This window comes from Pleurodeles waltl, chromosome 4_2, assembly GCF_031143425.1.
Source record: "Pleurodeles waltl isolate 20211129_DDA chromosome 4_2, aPleWal1.hap1.20221129, whole genome shotgun sequence".
NCBI lineage: Eukaryota > Metazoa > Chordata > Amphibia > Caudata > Salamandridae > Pleurodeles > Pleurodeles waltl.
In genome coordinates, this window is record NC_090443.1 from 514083434 (window position 1) to 514108924 (window position 25491).

A 25491-nucleotide genomic window follows, 5' to 3' on the forward strand; every position below is an offset into this window, starting at 1 on the left:
CCTATAAATTCACTCAACAAAACAACGGTTAAAGTGATGTTATAGTTAAGTATGTTAATAGGATTTTAGCTTATGTTAAAAAAAAACACCCAAGCAATTAAAGGTGCTTTATAGTTAGGCATTGGGTATCACAAAACTAACATTTAAAAACCCACAAATCACAGAAATTCACCAGTAGAAGTTCACTTAGTTGACTATAACTTGCACCCCTACTAAGCACAGCCTATGACCTCACATATTACACCACTCATGACATGTTAAATGACGTAACTCATGACATCTCAAATGACATATTGATGACATCACTGATCACATTATCCAGACTACTGTTATTCAAATTATTCTATAAACCATTACATCATTTTAAAAATCAAAGTTGGCTATAAACAACATTAAGTGAAATACAACGTAGATTGGCTATATATGCATATGTGCATGTATAGAATAGAAATCCTCACTATCCTGGAAACAAGTCTGGGTCAGTATGTTAAAAGTGATATGGTGCATACTTTAGCTACCAGTAAAGTTTAAATTATTCACCTGTGGATGTCAAAATTTTGTCATATAGTGATATAGGTCATTTCTGTATAAGTTGGAAGTTTATAAACTGCAGAAGTTCATTGAATATTTTGAGACCTTATACATTGTTGAAGAATATATGATGTATGGACTATTTACTTACAGACTGTTTAAGTTGCAGTATGAATCAGAAACATATGGTTTCAGTTACTCAAAATGAGAAACAGAATACATTCTCCAAGTCCAAGCTAACTATAGAAAGAAAATATATTAATCTAATGTGTTATGACAAACGGGCCAAAATATTGTGGTCAAAACTTCACTTGCAAAAAACGAACAGGAAGAAAGCCAGAAGACAACCTTTTATTAACATTTAAACCTGGAGTAAAGCAAGAGGAAGTTGGTCATAACGTGTCATCATGTTTCTTCATCTTGGTTTTTAGAATGATGTAAATGTTCTGAAACTAAATGCCTTTGTTTCTGTAAATGACTCATAAAGTCAGTAGTTTCTGGAACCAAAGGATCAACATTAGGCGAAGAAGGATGAAACCCTTGTTGTGCCACGCAGAGTCGCATTGTTATGGAAAGATTCTGCAATTGGTAAATAGGAAACCCTGTTATCTTGAGTAGTTTTACAGAACTATCAAGGATGTTGTTCCAGAGTTTCTTTAACTTGTTCAGTTTAGCCTTTACCGTCAGGGTTATGACCAGCAGGAAGAACTTGTTAAAATCCTTAATGCCAAAGAGCTTTCCAAAACATGAAAGGTATTGACTTCCTCTGTCAGCTATGATAGCATCTGTTAAACCATGAATACAAAAGGTGTGCCTGAAAGCATTGAGCTATTTTTTGTGCTGTAGGTAACATAAACAGAGGAGAAAAGTAAGCCATCATTGAAAAAGTGTGAACTGTAACCATTATAAATTGAAACACTTATAAGGGTTGAATATCTGGTATAACATCAGTAGGAATCATTTGCCATGGTAAGGAACCACTGTTTACGGATGTAGATATTCAAATGACTTGTTATGTGGTAACATGTTGTGAAACCAGCTCTAACGTGGTCTTACCTGTCAATAACTGGAAATAGCAGAATCACAATATGTGCTCATCACATCAAGCTTTAGGGCCCGATTAGGACTTTGGCGGTGGGATCGAAACACCAAGGCAGCGGTCTGCTGAAGGGTGCCAAACCTACGGCTCCAACTGCCACATTATGAGTTCCCTACAGGGCTCGCAGTGCATCGGCGGGGCAGGGACGGCAGCAGCATGCCTCGGCTATGAGAGCGAGGCTGCAGCTAATGCCGGCCACAGCACCCTGCCCCCAGCACATCGGACGCACTGTTCACATGCACCATGTCGTGCATGGCACATAGTGTGCCCACTGACATCTCAGGCATAGGGGGACCCCACATGGGCCCTTGCCTCACACTACATGGGCTCATCTCCCCTGCCTGTCTGCCAACCTGTTCATGGCGGGGTGCCCGCAATGAAAAGCTTGGCAGTCAAGCAGGTCCTAATACCCACAGTGATGCCATTGCTGGCACCGCCATCATTGATTGCTGCGGTTTTCACTGCCTCAGCCACTGCAGCTCAGATGCTGGAGGTACCAGCGGACTTCTGGTGGACCGACTGCATTGCTCATAATCTGGCGGTTGGACTTCTGCCACCACCATGACGTTCCACAGAAGCCCAAAGTCATGATCATGCCCATTATTCTTTATAATCAATGAAAATAGACTAAATACAAATCACTAACTTGTATACGAGGTTTCTTATGATGAAGGATAAATCTGTTCTTGAGCTTCTCTGACTCTTTGCAGGAAGGGCTGAACAATTCCATCTACACAGTGAGAAGGGATTATAGGTTGATCTTAAATCGATCATAGCTTGGGATAATGAAGAGATAATACATCAACCAAAATATTCCTCGAGGCGGAGTTATAGGAACTAATTAAATCATACTGTGCGAAGAAAACTGCCCACCTGGCTTGCTGACTGCTGGTACATGGAAAATTGCTTAGGCATTGTACATTCCGATGATCAGTCCCATTTTCAAAAGGTTCCCTGGAACCCAAGTACCTATCAAAACATGTGTCCATTCATCAATTGTCATCATCATCAAAATCTTCATAGCTAGTAAACTTCTTACAAGGACTAAATAATTCCTTTTTCTGACAATACATTTTATATAAACTGATTTTATATATTTATTTTAAAAGTAGAACAAAAGAAAAAAATTCTACAGCACTACTACCTTTATTTTGAATGTATTATTTAATTAATATAAATACATAAAAGTAAAATAAAATTATTTTTTTAAGTTTAAATTAAATAATAGATTTCCACCTAAAGAAAGATATTCATGTTTTATTGTCCTTTAATAATTATTAAAAATGTTAGAATTGAATAAAAGTATCGTTATTATATTTTAATAAACTAAACATGTTACATTAATATTTAGATTGAAAAAGGCTGTTAAATGATTTAAAATTATTCAATAAATGTGTACTATTTTTAGATATTTTGACATGAAATTGCATTTATTCATATTTGCAAATATTTTAAAGAATGTAATTTAATATAACTTTATTTGCTAGGAGATTTTATTTACAGTCCCTATGTTCATTATTTTCTATGGGAGGGTGTTGTAGTCTGGCCACGCATGGTGTTGTACTAATTAGTTTTTTTTCTTTTTTTCAGTAGTACTTTAGAAAGGCAGTTTGTGAAGAGTATTTTGTAGTGGAGCAGGGTAATTTAGAAAGCTCTATAATTCTATTAATCATTTGCTATTCAAGGTGCATATGTGCTAGTTTGACACTAACCTGTGGCAATATAATGATCTAATCGAGCCACATTTATATAACAGAAGTATAATCAATCCATTCCTTTTGATATGACTGAATCCATTTAACTCAGTTTTCTTAACATTGACGTGACTGTGAGCAGGCCGAAGCCACTCCAAATATTCCATTAAGATGAGCGCTGTTGGTTTCTGTGTAGTATCACAATTTTATTTTCCTTGGAGGTTATGAACTTCATTAATTAGTAGGACAGCTCTTTGTTTAGGTTTAGAAATTGTTAGAATTGGAGCTTTGCTGAGGGTTGTGCTGTGTGTGTAGATGTGAGAGAGCCTCCTGTACCAAGCAAACCAGACTACAGATATTTCCAAGATTGTGCAGCTTTGTGCTTCTTTGGTTGGTGCTGGGAACTTGAGGAGTCTACTTACTCCTAGAAGGCAGTATGATCTGTTTTGCCCATCCAGAGCAAGTTAGTCAGATGAAACGTCTGGAGACTTTTCTTTGATTTTAATGTGTGTCTCTTAGAGTAGTTTAGCAGATCTTGTCCTGACTGAGGGAAGACCTTTTCCTTAGCTCTGCTGACTCTCCTAACTTTGGTCTTTGATCTTTCTCTTGAACACCTTTGCTTTTTTCCCTTGAAACTTAGTCTGGCTCAAATGATGCTGACACCTTCCACTTAGAATTTCCCCTTGTCCTCTTGATGCTTTATTTAGCCTAGGGAAGTTCCTTTATGGAACCAATATATTTTCTGTTCTGTATTTAATTATAATTTGCATTTTCTTCAATATAATATACAACTTCAGATTCTATAATTGCAATTTTATTTTTGCTGATATAATAAACTGATTTAATGATTGATTAAGGCTGTGGCTTGACTAACCTGTTAACAAAGCTTCATGGTTTGGAAACCATCCTCTCTGTCATTCTTGTGAAGTCAAATCAGTTTCACTGTAATTTGAATTGCATTGCTGATGCTAGCTCCTTTTATACACTTTCAGTCAATAGTCAAAGGTCCATACTACCAGTGGCAATTACACCAAAGCCATTAGGTACAGAAAGGTGCGCTAGATCAGTATTATGTTTCATAGTACTACAAAACTTACTAAAAAATGAGATTTTTGAATTGGGCCAATGATCTGAAGTTTTTACTAATGGAGTTATCCAAGCCAATACCTGGCACAAACGATGCCAGGTCCTTAGAAATATCCATGACACAAACAGACGTAAGGAGTCTTTGGCACTGCAATCTGTCAAAGACTGGACACTATGAAAATCTTTCTAGTTTCCTTCTTGATTTCCTATAGAAAGGGTGAGTCCTCCCAGTAGGCATGGTCCCATTCGGCATAGTCATACATGTGTTAAAAGTGTCAAGTGTCTCTCTACAAGGGATCACGTTAGGAGGAAATAGCCACAAAGCATGAAAACAAGCCCTTGGCAGTACTGGTAATGCTCCCAGGCCAATGCTCCATGCTTGCTGTGGAAAACCCTCCAGATCACTGTAACCTCAGAAACACCAACACTGATTGAGCAGCCAGGAGGAAGATGCAATCCTGCATTCTGAGTGTGAAAACTTGAGATGCACTGCCTTCTTTTCATAGGATGCAGAATCCAACTAAGAAGCTGTTGTCTTTGGTGAGATTGTACTGCAGATCTAACAACAACCTAGAGACGATTAAGAATATAAGGCCCTCATTACAACAATGGCGGTAAGTGCCGCTTACTGCCATGCTGACTGCAGCCAACATGCCGTGACCGCGGCGGTATTCCGCTACGGGCATTATGACCCACACAGAGAAATCTGCCACTATACAGACACCCACACAAGTCCCCCAGACCAAAGGTCAATGATAAACTGGTGGTAGCAAAACCCACACCGTTACGCCAACAGAAATACCCCCACAGCATCATGACCCATGAATCACCGCTGCGGTCATTAAACCGCGGTAAACCATTGGCGGTACACACTGCTGTGCTTAAAATACACACACACACACACTAACAAAACTACCCCACATTGGGCAACTCAAACTACACACTGGACACACATACACACACCACATCAACACACCCACACCAATATAAAACACACACCCACAATACCCACAACCATTTACGACCCAAACATTTTGGCAAGTGAGAGAAAGAGACAAGCTAGGAGCACCCACTGAATCTGAGCCACATAACACCATCACCCACGCACCTCAGAGCACACACCCCAACACATCACCCCAGACTGGACTCTGGTAAGTCAAATCTTTACTACTTCATCCCCTACCCTACCTGCATGCCATAACAAACAACAACCCCTACCCTCACCCCATCTCACCACCACCTCACATATACCCCACCATCACATCCCACCCATCCCAATACCAAGCCCTGCATGCAATACCAATGCATGGACCGCGTGCCAGCCACATCCAGTCCTCCCCCTGAAGAGTCCCATAGTGATGACAGCAGCTCTACACGCCTGGATCACGATGACCAACCTGGCCCATCAGGGACCTCTGGACAATCGGTGACCCAGCCACAGTCCAAACCCACCACAGAGCCTCCCCCATCAGGAAACACCACCACAGCACCAACCCAGCAGGCCCATCCCTCTGTCCCCAGGACAGGTCAATCAGCAGTCTGTCCACCACTACAGGGACCCCAGGCAACCCCACAAACACAGGACGATCAGGGACCTAGGGTCAGTGGCAGTGGGCACACGGTTCTGCTGTGCGACAGGGGGAGGACAGGCCCAGGGAACCGACCCTCCACGAGGCATTCACCAACATCCTGGGAGCATACCACCATTCCCAGGAGACCATGGGCCAGATACTGGCCAAGCTGCAGGAGACCCAGCGGCTGCAGGAGGGACAGTACCTGGGGTTTAGGGAGGACCTGAGGGACATCCACACCACCCAGGTCACCATTGCAGGGGTGCTGGCATACATGGCCAGCACCATGAGGGAGGCAGTGGCACACCAATGCGCCCCTGACACTAGCCAAACCAAAGAAGAGCCCTCCACCTCTGCCGGTGCTAGTGGACAGGAGGCCCCGCTACAGGACCAACAGGCCACCAGCACCCCACCCCCTGCAGATAGGAGAACCACCCCGTAAACGGTCCCTGCGAACCAGGCAGAAGCCAGAGAACATTGCCAAGACCCCGCCAGGAAATAAGACTCTCCTGATTGTCACCCTTCTGTCCCACTCTGTCACCCTGTCCACCTTGAACTGCCATTGCTCCACTTCCTATGCCCCCTTGGACAATGCACCTGTGATACAAATAGAATGGGCTCTACCCTGGACTTTCCTCCATCAGCAATCCAGCCCATTTCAATACCCCGAACACTTATTAGCACATAATTAAACACCCTTGGAACACATTTAAGTATTGAGTATGTGAATTCTATGACAAATGTATTAGTTTCACAAACTGTAAACATTGCAATTCAAATGTACTGTGATATTTACATAGGTATGACCTGCAGTGGGCAGCAGTAAACACACCAGGAGGCAGAGTGGGGCTCAGAGATCTGAAAATAGAGATGCCAAAGGGTACAGTAAGTGGCCATAGAAATTGGGGAAATCTGGCTGCCATGTTCAATGTCAAACACAAAACTGCAATGGAAGATGAAGTTACAGTGTCTTACCTGTGTGTCACTGGAGGTACTGTTAAATGAGTGTACTTCTGTTGTTCACATCTTCTTCCTCTACCTCCTCTTTGTCACTGTCCACAGGCTCCACCGCTGCCTCACGACCATCCTCAGGCTCATCCTCCTGCAGAAAAGGCACCTAGCGTCTCACGCCCAGGTTGTGCAACATGCAACATGCAACGATGATCTTGTACACCTTCTTCGGTGAGTAGTACAGGGATCCACCTGTCAGATGGAGGCACTGGAATCTTGCCTTCAGGAGGCCAAAGGTTCCCTCAATGATCCTCTTTGTTTGCCCATGTGCCTTATTTTAACGTTACTCTGCCCTTGTCCTGGCATTCCTCATGGGGGTCAGTAGCCATGAGAGGTTGGAGTAACCAGAGTCACCTGCAAATATTCAAGGGATACCTGTTAGCCACACATTCACCCTTAGGGCCAAACCCACACCCATATACCTACATCAACTGGGTGGGGACCATGGGCTCACCTATTAGCCACACCCTGTGCCCCTGGAGTTGAGACATCACATATGGAATGCAGCTATTCCTCAAGATAAAGGCATCATGCACAGAGCCAGGATACTTGGCATTGACATGGGAGATGTACTTGTCCGCCAAACACACCATCTGCACATTCAGAGAGTGAAAGCTTTTCCTATTTCTGAACACTTGTTAATTTCTCCGGGGGGGGAACAAATGCAATATGTGTACCATCAATGGCACCAATGATGTTGGGGATATGTCCCAGTGCAAAAACATCAGCCTTCACTGTGGCCAAATCCTCCACCTAGGGGAATACGATGTAGCTGCGCATGTGTTTCAGCAGGGCAGACAACACTCTGGTCAGCACGTTTGAGAACATTGGCTGAAACATCCCTGATGTCATGGCCACTGTCGCTTGGAAGGAACCACTTGCCAGGAAATGGAGCACTGACAGGACCTGCACTATAGGGGGGATACCTGTGGGCTGGGGGATAGCTGAAATCAGGTCTGGCTCCAATTGGGCACACAGTTCTTGGATTGTGGCCCTATCAAGTCTGTAGGTCAGGATAATGTGCCTGTCCTCCATTCTCGCCAGGTCCACCAGGGGTCTGTACACGGGGGGATGTCTCCATCTCCTATTCATCCTCAGCAGTTAAACTCTAGGATGAAAAACGGTGAGCAGAGGGTGATATTCACACATATGTCAATATTAATATGCATTTGTTCATTTACAGAAACAGTATGTGAACTCAAGAGTCAGCTGATGTGCCAATGTCTGCTGTAACGCAGTTAGGTGCCATGGCCTGTGCCCCCCTGAAATGGCAGCTGCCTGACCTGTGAGGAGAGACAAGTGGAAATGAGGTAATTGTGCTGGCGTTGTGTGCCGTTGCGGTCCTCGGCCGCCGACCACCGGGCAACATCGCATTGGTTATCATTGGGCCCTATGGGTTCCAGGAGCCAATGGTGATGTACACCGGTGGTGACGGTACACACCGCCGTGGACGTGACTACCATTTTCTATCTGTTCACTCACTTGCTACCTGGCCTTCAACAGGAGAGGACCTACACTGCAAGTGCTGCTGTGACCTGTGTCAGGAAGTGACAATGGCTCGAGTGTCTGGGGAAAGGGCCCCCACCTTCACTGCGGAGGAGTTGGAGAGACTAGTGGATGGGATCCTACCCCAGTACACTTTACTCTATGGTCCTCCAGACAAACAAGTGAGTACACTGTGAGCATGATGCGTGGCCCAGGAATGCATGGATTGCTGTGTGTGTGTGTAAACCCCGTGTGGGGAAGAGGGGGCTGAGGGGTCCTGGGCAGAGTGCTGCATGTATGGTGGGGAATGTATGTGCGTAAGGGGATGGGAGGGTGTTGCAGGATTGGCGCGAGTAATTACGCAAGACTCGGATAAACAGGTAAGTGTTATTTTATTGGTTGAGTATAGCAGTATTTTGTAATGGATGGTTGTCTCGTGCTGTTTTCACTCTCCGGGTATACACTCCAGGAAGAGGTTCATGGTCCCTTCCTCTTATCTTTCTGTTCTTTCAGGTCTCTCGGGAAGCACATGTGGGAAGAAGAAGAACAGTCTTGGTAAGTGTTTGTGTTTTGATTTTTCTCTTCCTGTGTCTGTCTTTCCCTTTTCCACCTGTTGTCACTTCCTGGTATTTGGGTTTTTGTATCTCTCTCTCTCTCTCTCTCTCTGTCGGTACCGCTCTTATCCTTTCCCTTTCTGTTCTGAGGTGGCTTTTCTGATTTCTAATCTGTTCCTCACGTCTGGATGGTCTCTCCTATGATTACTGGTGCACTGTCACTGTATTGCTTGCTTCTTGTTATCTATTCCCGTTCAATACCATAGCTCCTGTTGCAATTCCATTACCCTTCTCTTTTTAATCCCGCTCACCCTCCCTCGTGACTTTGTACTTAAAATACGAGCTTTCCAACCCTCTTGACTTTGTACTTGAAATTCGTGCCTTCCATCCCTCGCCCTATATTTCCCCTCCCGTCCTCCCTATCCCTGCTCAGGCCACTTCCACGCACCTGACTCTGCGACGCTTCTCCTGAAGCGTGGTGGGCGGTCGCACTCTGCTCCCCGGAGTCTGCTCTTTCCGTCCCCGATTGGGACCTCTGACTTCCTGTTCTTCTCCCTTCTCCCGTACTCGAGTGGAGCGGACTGCTCCGTGATCTTCCTGGGTCCTCCACTCAAGTCTTCTGTTGCTCCCTCTTCCTCCTCCTTCTTCACCGTCTCCTCCGTCACCTTCCTCTCATTCGTCTCTCTCTCGTTCGCCTCTCCTTCCCCATAACGCGATGCCGAGCAATTTAAAGGTCCGATTTTCCGCTGGTGCTGACGCAGGACATCTCGATTGGTGGGATGTTAAAACACTTCCGGGTCAGCAGGGGAAGTGCCAGCAAAAGCAGGGGAATAGTGCGGGCCGACCCAGTCCGGCCCGTCACAGAGGGATATGTTGGGCCATGAGTATGGCAGTCCAGACGGTATGACTCATCTCTTTTCTGCTGTATTTTTTCTTTAGGTCAGCACCATTCAGAAAAAGGGTATTTGCCGTGCCATCGCCAGGGAGGCGTGGACCCTGGGGGTCTTTGACAGGCAGACCACCCACTGCCGCAAATGGTGGGCGGACGTGCACCGCTGGGCAAGGAAGATGGCTGAGGCCCAGCTGGGGCTGGCCTCCCAATGAGGAAGGGGTGCCCGTCGTACCCTGACCCCCCTGTGTTCCGCATCCTGGCGGTGGCCTATCCGGAGTTGGATGGGCGCTTGAAGGCATCACAGCAGCCACAAGGAGGTGAGTACAGATTCAGAATCATGACTTTGCACGTGTTAAGGTTTTACCTGGGTGAGGGATGTGGGCTGTGGGTGCCCCTAGGCCAGGGTGACCATGGCAGGGTATGTTCAATGATGGGCAAGATCAGATGCACTCCAACCCCAATAGTGTTAGTGGGCATCTACTACTGGGCAGGGTCCTGTGGGTTTTAGGTGTGCAGCTAATGGCGTTAGGCATTGTACCCCATGGGCTGGTGACTAGCATTGTAACTGGTAGTGCATGGCCTAGTGCATAGGGCTGTTCCCTGTGTGTTGTGTATGCCAACGGTAGTGTGGTTGCTGTCATTGACCAAGTGTATCCTCTGTCTCTCCCCCCCTTTTTGTTTTGTCACCCTGTCCTTCTGTGCCTTAGCATCATCTGGCAGAGGAGCAGAGGCACCGGCGATGGAGGGAGCTGATCCCACATGGGCCTGGAGGCCGAATCTACGATGGTGAGGGCACCAGTGGGACGGAGGGCGAGGGGAGCACCATGACGGAGACAGGAGGGGACACTACCGACAGCGACTCCTCCTCCGATTGAAGCTCCCTGGCAGTTGCGGACACCTCTGTGCCCACCCCAACAACAGGTACAGCTGCCACCCCCATACCAGCACCGCCCTCCCAGCAGCCCCTCAGCGTGTTTCCTGGACCCGCTGACCCAGGAGGGTGGGCATCTCCTTCGCCCCAGGCACCAAAGGCCCTGCCCCAGTGAGCCCTGCTGCCCTCAGTGAGGAGGCTATTGACCTCCTGAGATCCCTCTCTGTTGGTTAGTCAACCATACTGAATACCATCCAGGGTGTAGCAGGGCATTAGCAACAAACAAATGCATACCTGGAGGGCATTCACTCTGGCGTGGCAGCCCAACAGAGAGCATTCCAGGCTCTGGCCTCCGCATTGATGGCAGCCATTCTCCCTGTCTCTAGCCTCCCCCCTCTAACTTCCTCTACCCAGTCCCAATCCCCTCAACCCCAGCCTATCCCAAGCACACCTTCAGACCAGCAATCACCCAAATCAACACACAGAAGTGGTTCAGGCAAACACAAGCACCACACTTCCTCTCACAGGCACTCACATAAGCACCATCCCCAGACAGACACACCAACGTCCACAACCTCCACTGTGTCCCCCTACTCCTCGTCATCCACCCCCTCCCAGTAGTGTCTCTACTCACACCTGCATGCACTACATCCTCATCCACTACCTCCATCACCAGCACGCCTATCACTACACGCCCCTCACTGGCAGTCACCACCCCCACATCCATGCACACGTCCCCTGTGTCCTCTCTCACCGTGTCTGTGACCCCTCCTCCCAAAGTACACAAACGCAAGCACATACACACCCAACAGCCATCCACCTCACAACAGCATCCAGCCCATGCACATGCACCCAAACACAGCAGACTGACACCTCCTACAACCACTCCCTCTTTCTCCACTCCCAAACCTTCACCCTCTTCCCGCCCCAGTGTCCCTAAGAAGCTTTACCTCACCCACATTGACCTATTCCCTACCCCTCCCTCCGTCCTTCACCTCAGGCCAGGGTGGCCAGAACCCAGCCCAGCACCTCAGACACCCAGTCCACGGCCACTGTGGTTTCTTCAGCTGTGAGAGGCTCCAAGAAGGCACCCGTCAGCCCAGCCAGTGTGCCAGCAACACCTGCCAAGGCCAAGAAGGGTTCACCACCTGGCAAGGGCAAGAAGGGGACAGCAGCCAGCAAGGGGAAGGAGCCACAACCAGCCAGCAAGGGCAAGTCAAAGACTCCAGCTGACAGAAGCAAGGAGGCACCACCATCTGCCAAGGGCAGGAAGGGGCACAGAACACCAGCCAAGGCACTTCAGCCGTCCGAGGCTGCAGGTGAAGGCCTGGAGGCTACCACCACAACTGCCAGCACCGCCTCCTGCACCACTGCCAGCACTGCCACCTGCACCGCGGCCAGCACTGCCACCTGCCAGCAGCACCACTGCCAGCAGCAGCAGCCCCAGTGGGCAGCCGTCCGTGGCTGCAGGTGAAGGCCTGGAAGCTACCACCGTCACTGCCTGCACCGCCACTTGCAGGCCAACTGGCATACACTGAGCAGCCGTCACCGCCGAAGAGTGTAGTGGTAACTACATGGGCTGCAATCCGTCCTAACCCCTGCAAAACCTGTCGTTGTTACACCCAGGTGAGAGGCTGTGACCTTGCACTCCAAAAGATCTGCATCGCAGGGCGCAAGGTCCCCTCCAGAACCAATGGAAGAAGGCATCCACTCAGCCCCTTCTTGCCAGGATGAAGCACACTGGGCACAAGGCCCCCTCCAGAACCAGTGGAAGAAGCCATCCACTCAGCCCCTACTTGCCAGGATGAAGCACGCTGGGCACAAGGACCCCTCCAGAACCAGTGGAAGAAGCCATCCACTCAGCCCCTCCTTGCCAGGATGAAGCACACTGGGCACAAGGCCCCCTCCAGAACCAGTGGAAGAAGGCATCCACTCAGCCCCTCCTTGCCAGGATGAAGCACACTTTGCACAAGGCCACCTCCAGAACCAGTGGAAGAAGCTATCCACTAGAGACACTGTGGCCTTGCACTCCCCAGGACTAAGCAGTGGGCAAACCACCCACTTGAGAGACTGTGGCTTTGCACTCCCCAGGACCAAGCAGTGGGCATGGAGCCCCCTCTAGGAGCAGTGGCGTTGTACCATCTTCCGACTGAGGTGCCCCCCCATTCCCTATCCCCTGAGGTGCCTGTGTGTTTTTGACCTGATGCCCCTGCAGTGTTCTCTCAGTATTGAGGCAGGAGTCAAGTGTGGCCTTGGCCTATGTGTTTTGGCCCGATGGGCCACGGACATTTTTGAGTAGGCATTGTCCCTCCTTTTGTATATATTGTATATATTGTACATACTGTTTTTACTTTATGAACATATTTCTTAAAATTACTAACATTACACTAATTTTACTCCATTCCTTTTGTCCTTGCATTATTCCAGAGGGTTACAGGGTGTATATGTAATGTTTTTGCATGTGTTTGTGTGTATAGTGTTGGGGGTGAGGGTGGGGGTGGGGGTATTGTGTGTTGCGTGTGTGTGTCACTCTCTTTTTCCTGCCCCCTCCCCTGTGTGCTAGGTGCAGTACCCACTGTGGTCGTCGTCACCGGTGTTCATGTTCCTGGTGTATGAGAAGGTACACCAGCATGGGGAACACCTGCAGTTCGGGCTCCATGGCGTCCTGGTTCTTCCTTGAGTGTCGAGAGATGAGTTGTTTCCCTTCTGTGTTTTGTTTCCGCTGTGCTTTTGATGGCGTTAGTACTGCCCCGGAAAAGCTGGCGGATGGGCGGGTTGTAATGCAGTGGGTGGTACATTGTCTTCCGCCTGGCTGTTGGCAGTTACCGCTGCGGTGTTTGTTGCTACCGCCATGGCGGTCGGAGTGTTAAAGTGGCTGTATTTGTTGGCGGGTTCCGATTCCATTTTTGTTACCGCTGGCCTGTTGGCGGTATTACTGCCACTTTATCACCGACCGCCAGGGTTGATATGAGGGCCTAAGTCTTCACAACCTTTGAAACAGGTTTGGGAGAAATCAACTTTCAAAGATGGGATAACTTAACGTCAAAGAGCTTGGGTGGAGAACCTCTGCTCCATCTTCATTTAACATGCAATCTTTTCATATAGTTTTTGGTCATTATATGGACAAATTTAGAGGTGATGCAAAATGTGGGGAGACATGAGAGCCACTATTTAGTTGATGCTTACTACCCATCTCATACAAAATTGACAACATTAAAACATTACTTTTGCAAGGCAAAATGTTGGTTAAAAAAGCAGAGGTAACATTAGAAAAAGGAGAGTTTATTTGGTGTGCCTCTCTGGAGCTCACTGCACATCTTAGAAAGGCCTCTGGATGCATGCATGATTGGAGTGTGTGCTAAGGTGGAGATCAAGAACATTCCAATGTGCAATGGAAAACTTGAGGACAATGCAGGGGAATATTCTCCGTTCTAGCATTTGAGGGGAGGCAAAGGATTTGGTAAAGTAATCGAGAAAAGTAACTTGTAGGACATTGCTTCCTCCAAGTGGAAGTGGTCTATCTCACTGCCTTCACAGTCAGGTGACAGGGAAGAGTAACAACAATTTTTGCAGTACAACATTTAATTTTAATTAAAAGAGAAATTGTTAAGAAAGAAATCAGACAGTTGGGATTAACCTGAAATAATACTAGAGATCTTCACTCTTAGATACTTTAAGTCCATTTACCAAATTGAGAATCTCAACACCCACCCTCAGTCTAGCTGGGTATAGTAAGCTAGCCTGGGTGTTTGATTTATCACACTTTACCTGAGCCTTTGTCACTGTTTCCCCCTCATGCCTGTAGTAGGACTGATATCTCAGAAGAAAGAAATATATGGTCCTGATTTTTCATCATGCAATGTAGGAAGAACTGTACCTAGACTTCTCTCTTGCAGGCAACAATATTGCCTGCCTTAAATTGTCAGAATGGTGATCAATTTGAAATTCCAGTTCTTTCTGCATGTTGGTTTTGGTGGCTCACGTAAGCCAGAAGCATACAGTGGTCCAATCAGTCTATCATGCAGATTCTGACTGCTCTCTGGCGTTCTCCTTCATCTTCTTCAGGGCCTCCTCCACATTTTTCATCTCCAGTGACTGAACAGTAAGCTTCACTTGTGGACATGACCTCTACACCCATCTCAATAGTGAGCACATTGGAACCTGTACCATCCACTTTCGTTTGAAGGCTCTGTTATGCTATTAATTATGTTTGACCAATGACTTTGTGTTTCACCACAGCGCATATTAGTTGCTCAATGTTCACCAGTAGCACATAACATGTTGTATTCAGTTTAGCTGCCTATTGGCTTTAAGGTGGCATTAGACATTACATACTGTATTCAGTTTAACTGCCTATTGGCTTTAACATGGCATTAGACATTACATTTGGTATTCAGTTTAGCTGCCTATTGGCTTTAACGTGGAGTTAGACATTGCAGTTGAGACGCTGTGTTTTTCCAAGCTGTGTTTTTCCACATGGTTGACCAAGCTGTGTTTTTCGTATTAAATTCACACCAAAACCTAGCTGCCTGGCCTCCCGTTTGGGTGGAAAATCTCCTTCTCACAGTTGAACAGGAGTCATCAACTAGCAGGCATGAGAAGGATGACGAGCAGTCATAGGCCCTACAGTGATGCAATTTTGACTTTTATTCTTTGCTTTGAACTTATGCTATAATATAATCACATGTAATTGCTGTGTACATTGCAGTTGAGAAGTACTTTGATATATTTTGCTTTCATTGTTGCGACTACTTTTAAACGTGTGCTTCCAACCTTCTAATCTCGTCTTTCAGGAACCTCGTGGTGAAGTAGTAACAATAAATGTCTTCTTTAAACTAAGAAGTGCATTCCAGGGAAGTTTTGTCAGCTCGGTCATAAGATAAGAGAAGGGAAACAAAACAGGCTTGTTAAAGAAACCATCAAAGCCTTCTTGAGTTTCAGTGGCCCGATATTTCACCATCCACTGTTCCACCAGCTAAGGGCAACTCATTCCCAGATTTTGCTGTGGGTCGAAGTACCTCAGATACTTATCTTCTTTCTCAATGGGGCCTTGTCTCCCAAGGAGTTACGTTAGTGGGCTTTCCCGATTGTTAAGTCCCAAACAGTAGAGGGCCTGACTGTACACCACAAAATCTGTGACCTCCTATGACTCTGTGGACTGCTCAATACACTCCTGGTAGCCCAGAGGACTGCCCGTTCCTGGTAAGAGCAGAATGCCATCCAAATACCATAATAGTTTGCAGGACCAAGTAGTGACTGTCACTCACCTGGTTCCAACAGCAGAGACGATGCTGGGCGTCCATTCCCTCCGGAGACAGGGACTGAACTAAGGCAAGATCAACAGAGCTGAAACCATTTCAAGATTAAACTGGAACATACAGGGTCCAGATTCGAACGTGAATAAAACTTCAAGCTCTAAAGATTTCTCCCCAAGATACTAGATACAACTTATCAAGAAACACAGTAGCAAACCTTCAATTTGTGTACAATAAAGTTAGGAGCGCTGCAATGTTAGAGTCCAGAGCGCTGGGGTTTACTGTGGTAAATACTCAAACAATGTCCAAAGTCCAAAGATTTGTTAACGCCGTCATAGGCATCAGTATTTAAATTATTTCCTAGGGTATGTATTTGTGCACACTGACCTAAGTAGAAAGTACTTAGCCTTGTCTACTACTTTACCTGGAATCCGAAGACGACAGAAGGTTATGATGCAAGAAGCTCAAGAGGAGGCGGAATCATAGACCGTGAAGATAGACTCTAGAAATGTTGCAGAAACCAGGATCATAGGATCATCAGGATAGGCTTGGATTACTAGAGCGCTGGAGGTTCCGGGGGCTCAGGAGGTGAGTGCCAGGATGATGCTTGCACAGGACTGGAACTAGGCCAAGGGCCTCAAGGTATATATGCTGGAAGAAAAGATAATTCCAGAAGCCACGTGTCCCACATGGAAGTGTGGAATATTCCAGTGAACCAGGGGAAAATCATGTGTTACAAACAACTAATATAAGGCCTAACAGGTGGCAGGTGCAAGCGGTAATTGGAACCAATTAACAAGTATAACGGAACCCCAAGTGCATGATGGTACAGGTCAATGGGTCACAGTGCAGAGCAAAGCTTGAACTAAAAACATGTGATAATCTGCAGGTGCAAAAACAGACTAAACTTGCTTAGCAACAGAATAGGAGGTCCAATGGCTCAAGCGTCCTGGGAGAAGGGCTATGGGGTACTCAAGATAAGAAGGCGCCCCAAGGGAAGGATAACTTGGCGTGCTCGGGACAGGGAGGCTTCACAAGGGAAGGATGACATGAGCCCACTGAGTAAAACCCACAGCACATAGGCCACAAGATGGAGTCGTGAAAGTGATCTCTTAGATCACAGCTGTCTGCACCCTTGTAGGGTCTGGTCTGGGGGGATTGCAACCTTGCAGCAAAATTATGTGCTGTCATACACATCTTGATTCAATTTTCAAATGTAAAAGATTAACTTATGATTAGAGGAAACACTATTTGCTCCAATTCATATTTCCCAGTAAAAATGGTACACAAGTGATATGATTTTTGCATCTTGTGCAAAGCTATATATGAATTAGCTGCAGTAGCACAGTTTGCTCCATGCACCATTGCGTCTTGTGGACTGTTTTCTAATGTATGTAAAACACCCTGTACACAAACGCTATCGAAATTGACGGAAAACAGAAAGTCATCAAAAACATTCATCAGACCAGTGCTTTAAAAGGGCAGGTACTGTCCGGTACTGAGTGCCGGCACTTCTTGAATTTGAAAGGGAGAGTACCTGCACTTCTCAGCATTGATGCAATACATGTTATGGGAGAGCATCGACACTTATCTGGAGCAAGCAGTTTCTCTAAATAGTGAGTACCTGCACTTCTATATATCAATTTAAAGCACTGCATCATACTATTATTTTTTGTCTTATTAGCCATCAGAGGCAATAATTGTACTAACTCCTCCCAACTTCTTCAATAATAAGGAGCCCTCTAAAAACAAGTAGGGCTCATGAAGTCAGTCGCATATCTGGCAGTTCCTTACAGCTTTCGACCTTTCACAAATTCTCCCAACTTTTCAGCAGACCTGGCGGCTGGTGTTCCTTAATGTATCCTAGGGGTGGTAACAAAATGGCCTATTTCGAAGTGTGCGGGGAGAGAGGCAGAAGGCGAAGTGCTGGTTGTGCCGGCGCAAATCCGTGCCCGAGTCTGGGGTTGGCCCTGTACCACAGGAACTTCCGCTCAGTCCAAGGCCTTATCTGTGTGCCTATCAGCCTAGGCGAAATGTTAAGGGCCAGACCCACTTTTGTTGGGTGTTTTGTAATTGTGCATTATACCGCGTACTTCATGTTAAGCCAGAGCCCCCATCACTGCAGTGGCGGCTGTCATTTTCTTTATGCATGGGATCCCCTACGGATGAGCAGAAACCTCATGGGGGTACCTTTCAATAGAGCAGCAGATGCAGTGGCACCAGTGCCGGGGATGCGAGGGTCCACGGCATCCAATTAACAGCTGACTTCTACTACCAAACTAGGAGAAGGAGATCTCCGTATTTCTTGCTTGGGTTAGGGTCCAAAACACTTTTTTTTGGTATGCCACTGAAAAGCCACCCCTCTCGATTGGAGTATCCGTAGCCATCGGGTCGCGCAGGCACTTCTCTGCACCACCACTGAGTCACAAAGCTCGACTTCCAGCCTGCCGTATGGTAATTCTATAAAATGAGGCACGCTCCCTGTGCTTTGCAAAGCAAAAGCAAAACAAGCAGTAGCCAAGGAAGTCGTTTCCCTAGCAACCCTAACCACGAGGCAGACGTCAGCGCTCCAGAATTACTTCATTTGCATTTCAGGACCGCGTTAAAGATACCTGTTCTATGGCTACAGTGTCTCGCCACTGCACTTTCCCTCTATAGACATCGCACCATTTATTTTATCAGATCATTCCAGCTTTGATAATATTTAAGCTCGTTATTGTATCGAACAAAAGATGCTTTAAAACTGTGCAGTTAGTTATTAAACAACATACCATACTACAGGTCAGACCTCCTCATTTAGAGAAAACATCACACTATATTGAGACTATGTCAACGCCTTTACATTACAAACATGTCTGCAGATAACGTGTGAAGAAGAACATAGTCTATTTGCATGGCTACTAGCCAGAAAGTATATTAACACTCCTAATTAGTCAGCTGAGCTTAATTATTTAACTGGCTGCTATAGAGAAGTAAATATGTACTACTTTACGAATAAAAAGTGTGAAAGTGGTCTTTAGCTATACGGAGTTTCGGCCTAAACATCATCAAAACAAAATGACTATTTGCAATTTAAAAATAAGTAATATTATACAGCCGCAGTCACCAAGGCCGGCTTAGCGCTGGTGGCACCCGGTGCAACAATCTTTTTTGGCGGTCCACCCCTAATAACCTCCTTCTCCACGAATTCCCTCACTTCCGCCTTTCAACAGTGCTCCTCATCTCTACATAGCCCCCTGTCTGACATGCTTTTCATATTTTTATGGCGCTACTCATAGTTCACACGCACTTAAGTTCTGTGATCTGCATAGTACACGTTTTTTTGCAGCAGGCACTTAACTCTGATCTACATTCTGATGAGTCAAAACTGCCAATAGATAAACTCCGATCTCTCTCTAGCAGGATCATTAACTACCAGAGTTATCTTGTCATTTTTATTGTTGCCCGAAAACTGCTGGGCATACAAGAGACTATGCTGCTTGTGCTTTTTAACCTTTAACCCATTACTGGAACACAAAGCGCCTCTCAAGGTTAATGTCAGGTACGGCTGCACCAGTCGCATCAAGCTAAAGCCGTCCCTAGCAGTCACTACTCTGTAGATATAGCCTAGCCAGAGTTTTCATGGGAAGTACGTTTTAGGTCGCAGCCTATCAAACAGCGTAGCTATCTGATTTGCTTATGACGTCTTGGGGACATTCAGAAAGTTGACTTAGGTGTGCATTCTGCCCGTTGCTTGCCATTGGCTTTGTGGTTTGTAAATCACATTTTCTTGCTTTACATTTACTGGCTTTATTTTTTTTAGGCAGTCCAGCTCGAGTTTGGGCCTTCCCTCCCTAAAACCTTATTCACAGAATCCTTCAAGTTCTCCCTTTCTACAAACAGGGCTGTTAATCTTGTTCTTATCAAGTCACATTTGCTGTGAACTGAAAGGGAGGGCAAATGCCAGGCACTGGCTTCCAAGAGGGCTTGTTTCCTTTTTTTTCTCTCTGCCTTCAAAGTAAGAGGATTTATGTGACAATTCTGCTGGATAGTGAGGGTATGTAAGAGTTTTTTTTCTAGCACACAAACTGTGAAAGTATTTCAGGATATATCCAAATTATGAATGCATAAATGAAGCACTTTTTTTGTTATTTCAGAAGCGTGTTGGAAACGCATACTTTAATATGATCAAAACAAATCATTGCAAGCCACTCACCTGTACTCCCAGGAAGTTCTGATGGGGCGACGCTAACTGTCCTCGACTCCCTCTGACTATGAGGTTCTACTGTGCATAGCAGTAAGAGAATAAACTGCTCCGACAGCAGACCCCAAAGGGAAGTGGGGTTTGAAAAAAGAGAGAGAGAGAGAGATAATTCAAGGTGCTGGATATATATATATATATATATATATATATATATATATATATATATATATATATATATATATATATATATATATATATATATATATATATATATATACTTCAAGGTGCTGGACTGCGTCCCTGGTGATTAGAGAGGTTGCTTGTGCTGTGAACTGCTGATCGTTGGCTTTGGTGATGCTCAACTCCAGACCAACTGGCAGTACTGCTCAGAACTACTGTTCTGATTTGATCATCATGTACTGTTCTGTAAAGAAAAACGTATACGTATATTACCAACAGGTTTTTAGTATCCTATAATACTATGAAGCAGCCGAGCAGTACATTCATACCAAACAAATAACACTTGTAACTTAGGCGTGCTTATGAGCAATAGAAGATCTTTACAATTATCGCTGCACTTTGAATGACTCCGTCCCACAAGTTCTTGCAAACAGGTCTTTGGTAGTTTCATGTTCACCCTGAGGAATCCCCTTAAGTTTTAGCCACAATTGTTTTGCTATTTCTTAGCGTCAATAAAATGTTTTTCTCTGCAAAGATGCTCAATAGTGGCAGAAGATCGCAGGGCTGTAGTTTTTAAGAAATAAAAGTCACTGTTACCTTAATTGCAGGAAATGCTGTAAAAATGAGAAATTTCTTAGCTATCGAGAACGAAAGTTTCAATTGTATTAAGGACACGAAGGCAAGGATCATGCATTTCTTTCTTCACTTTTATTAAACAGCCTGTTCAAAGTTCAACAAAGAAAAAAACACAACACTGCATATCCCATGGTTCATAACATGGTATCCATGTTGACCAATGTCCAATCCTATAACAGTCCAATGGTCCCTATATATACCCACTCTCCTAATCCTTCCTCAACTTCACTATGGTCGGTTAAGTTCAAGCACCATCAGTTCATCGTGGTATCTGTTCCAAAAAGACAATGTAATAATTCAGAAAAGGCACCATCTCTCAACTAACTTTACTCAAAGTGAGTTATAGTCATACCTTTATACAATACTCATAACGCAAACACAATTTTTACAGTCTTGTTATGAGTCAAATGAAAAACCTTAACATAGTCAATTTGAGATGGGATCAACATACAATAAAGAACATCATAGAATTATTCTAAACACAATAGCACCTCTCATGGATATCTCTGGTATGATCTCTGACTGGTAGGGAGACAGAAGTAATGCTGTGTCGGGTGGGATAATCCTTGCCTCCGTGTCCTTAATAGAATTGAAACTTGCCCTCCTGATAGTTAGGAAATTTCTCATTCTATGTCAAGACCAGAGACGAGGATTATGCATGCTCATGCATAATCCTCACTTACTCACCACCAGAGCTGCCGCTTTGTGAACCAGTTTAAAATAGAACCGCTTAAAAGTAGACTTAGATGACTAATCAGCTGTGTTTATAACTTCTTCCAACTGATCTGTATGGCTTTAGAAGCTCTGGCACCTCTAGCGCTCCAAAAACCTGCACATTGATTCCTGCTTTTGCGTAATCCACTTTACCCACCTTGCGATAGAAGGGGAGGACACTGCTTGAAATGGTTTCCTGATGAAAATTAACAGTTGCCTTTCTCCTGGTGGTCAGCCTTCCACCATCATCTCCTCATAAGCCGTAAGGCATCTGACCACACATAACTCAGATGAGCTCTCAAAAGCCAGGTAAGTTACTGATCTGGTATTGCATTGGATCCTTCTAGATATATTAAAGGTGACTCTTTCTGTCGAAAACACTCTAGCAGAAATATCTAGATCTCTCACATCGGATACCCTTTTACAGGATATGAGGCATAGTAGCATAACTATCTTCACCGATTACTCCTCCCTCAAGAGGTATTGGTTATCCTGCCATGAAGATAGGAAACATAACACTATAATGACATTCCAGAGACCCGAGTATCGAGGTTTTGGGGGTCTAAACATCCTGATGCACTTGAGTAATTTGCAAACCCAAGGGTGCTCTCCCACTGGTGTGTTATGAAAAGGAGGATGACCTGCCAAAATCGCCGACCTGAAGGGGTTTACTGTGCAATATAAGGCAGAGTCAGCTAATTCTGCTAAAAAATGTAAGATATCTGTAACTTGGACCCCCATGGGATTCACTTGTCTCTCCACACACCAACGAACCCACCGGTTCCATGCTGACCTATATCTTTTACCCGGGGCCCAAGCCTGTTGGATGAATCTTTCAGCCCCTTTCAAAAGTCCACTGTCTTACCATGGATGCCTGAAATTCTCCATCAATGAGCTTGCGAAGGCCCTGAAGAGGGTGTGGTTGACCCCGTGGGTCCAGTGGTATCTGGGGGAAAACCCGGCTCAGAAGTGGGAAGTTGTAAGAGAGTTCTAGCAGTGCTGGAAACCACAGCTGTTATCAGAACCACTGATGCCCTCTGATGACGAAATTGAGCTGTCAATCTCAGTTTCAGCATGAAAGGGGGAAATCATAAGCTTGCTCCGTCCCCCATTCCTGTAGGAATGCATTTACTGCCGCCGCCCCGGGTTCGGGCACCAACTGAAGTACTTCGGTAGTTGTGCGTTCAGTCTGGATGCACAAAGACCCACTGAACACGGACCCCAATGGTCCATGAGGGCCATAAAGACCCTCCAGTCCAATTGCCAGTTGCTGGTGTATTTCAAATGTCTGGAGTTCCAGTCTACTAGGGTATTGTGGGTTCCTGGAAGATATTCCACTGTCACCGAGATTTGGTGCTGGAGGCAGTAATGGCAAAAATCCTTTGCCAGTTCCGCCAACGCCCTCGAACGAGTGCCACCCAGGCGGTTTATGTACTAGACTGTGGACACATTGTACATCCTCAAAAGAATACAGCAAGAGACTCTGTCCCGCGCCAGTGACCTATTCGCGAAAGATACTGCCAGAAATTCCAGGGAGTTGGTATGTAAATTGAGTTTCTGTTGAGTCTAACCCCCATTGAAATCTAGCCCCCCCCATTGAAATCTCTCCGCATCTGGACCCCCAGGCCTGACGGCTGGCATCCGATTCTATGATAAGATCCAGAGAGGATCCGAAGATCAATCCGCCGTTCAAAGCCTCCATGTGGTCTATCCACCACTGTTACTCCATCCTTCCTTCCTTAGAGAGAGATTTCAACTCTGAGTCAGTTACTCCCCGACTGAAGTGCCACACCTTCAAACGTTGTAGGGCCCTGTAATGAAGGGACCTGGGAATATGGCTTGGATCTAGGACAATAGTAGCCCCACAATTCTAGCCAACTGTCTGAGGGAGATCCTGTCCCTCCTCAAAACCTTTCCCAGCTTTTTCTTGATCTTGGATACCTTCATGGTTGGAAGGCTGAGTGAGGCCGCATTGGAGTCTCTAAGGAAGCCTAGAAAGGTCATAGTCTGTGAGGGAATCAACTCCAATTTCTCTTGGTTTATCACAAACCACAGATCCTGAAGCAATACAATAGTCATGTTCGCATGAAACAAGAGCTGGGAATGGGACTGATCCATCAGGAGGATATCGTCTAGATAATTATCAGTCCTACCCTCTGTGTCCTGCGGTGGTCTACCACTGGCTTGAGCAGTTTCGTGAAGCACCAGGGTGCTGACGACAGTCCGAATGGGAGAGATTTGAATTCAAACACTTATTGGCTTCATATAAATGGTAGAAACCGGTGGTGTGGGGGAAAGATTTGGACTGTGCGGTACGGGTCTTTGAGGTTCAACCGTATCATCCAATCCCCTTGAAAGAGGAGATCCCTGAGCATATAGATGCCCTCCATCTTGAAGTGCCTGTACTCCACCCATTCGTTGAATGCACGTAAGTTTATGACAGGGCAGAAACCGTTGTCTTTTTTCTCTACCTGAAACATATTGCTCAGGAAGCACCTCGGATGGAGTACTGCCCTGCCAATGGCCCCTTTCGCTAGAAGCTCCTTCTCTTTTGTATTGATCAATGCCATGTCTGTTGGTGAGAAAAACAATTGGTTTTGGTGGTGCCCCTTGTACATGGGTTTCCCAGAACTCTATATGGAAACCCTTCACGGTCTGTAATACCCAGGCGCTACCCATATGTGCGCAAACCTTCTCAAACTCCCCCTGAGTGTTTGAGGGAAAGAAGGGTTGATGCTTACCGTTAGGTCTTCCGAGGGCATTCGCCCCCCCCAAGGGTGCCTCGATTAGCTCTGTTCTTTCCTCTTCCCCATTTGGGGAATAACGTTGCTTTTTAGCCAGCATGCCAACCGTTGTTTCTCTTGGTGGCACCCCCTCTAGGGCCTTGAAGATTGGGACGGCTGGAGGAGCGACCCCTACCTCTTCCAGCCCCGCCAAAAACCTTTCCAGGGAAAATCTTTTTTATGAAGGTCAGTGCCCTGTCAAGTGCAGAAAAAGTTGCTTTGAATTTCCCCAGTTCTTTCACAAAGGGGTTACCAAACAGGTGTCCCTGGGCAAGTACCCCCGCTTCGAGTTGGAGAGCTCCCCAAATTTAGGGTCAATTTTTATGAGTAGGGAACAGTGCCTCTCCGCTGAGATGGTGCAATTTGCTTTGCCCAGAAGGCAAACTGCCCTCTGGGCCCATCCTGCCACTATGTCTGTGAGCATGGGTCTGCCTGTGTGCTTTGCCTGTTCGGTCAATTGTATAATCTGTGTCAGGGGTCCCAACACATACAAATCTTTATCTTGACATGCCCTCTAGGAGCACTCAATACCCTTTTTAGGGTCCTTAGTGTACTTCCCAAAAAAGTACACAGTTTAGGGCCAATAACAGATGTAGCTGCCAATTTGCCCTCCAGAGTAGGTCGAGGGCATTCTGCTCTTAGTCTGGCCCAAACCTCCTTGTCGAGAGGTTAGCAGATCTTGCTGGCCACATATTACACAACTTTTTGGTCCGGCCACCACTCAAATGACTTGGGGTGATAAATACCCTCTGAATCAAACATGTCTGAGGTGGAAGTGTCCCCTTTGTCAGGGTCTGGCGTGGCCGCAGCCGGTCACCATGGACAGCTGGAGTCACAGTCCTTGTCCAAGGATGTGTCGCCATCTGTGTCATCCTCTCCCTGTATGGGTAGACCTTCATCAGGGTCGGATATGGGGGTGACCTCGTCACTAGTCTCTCCGGGCCAT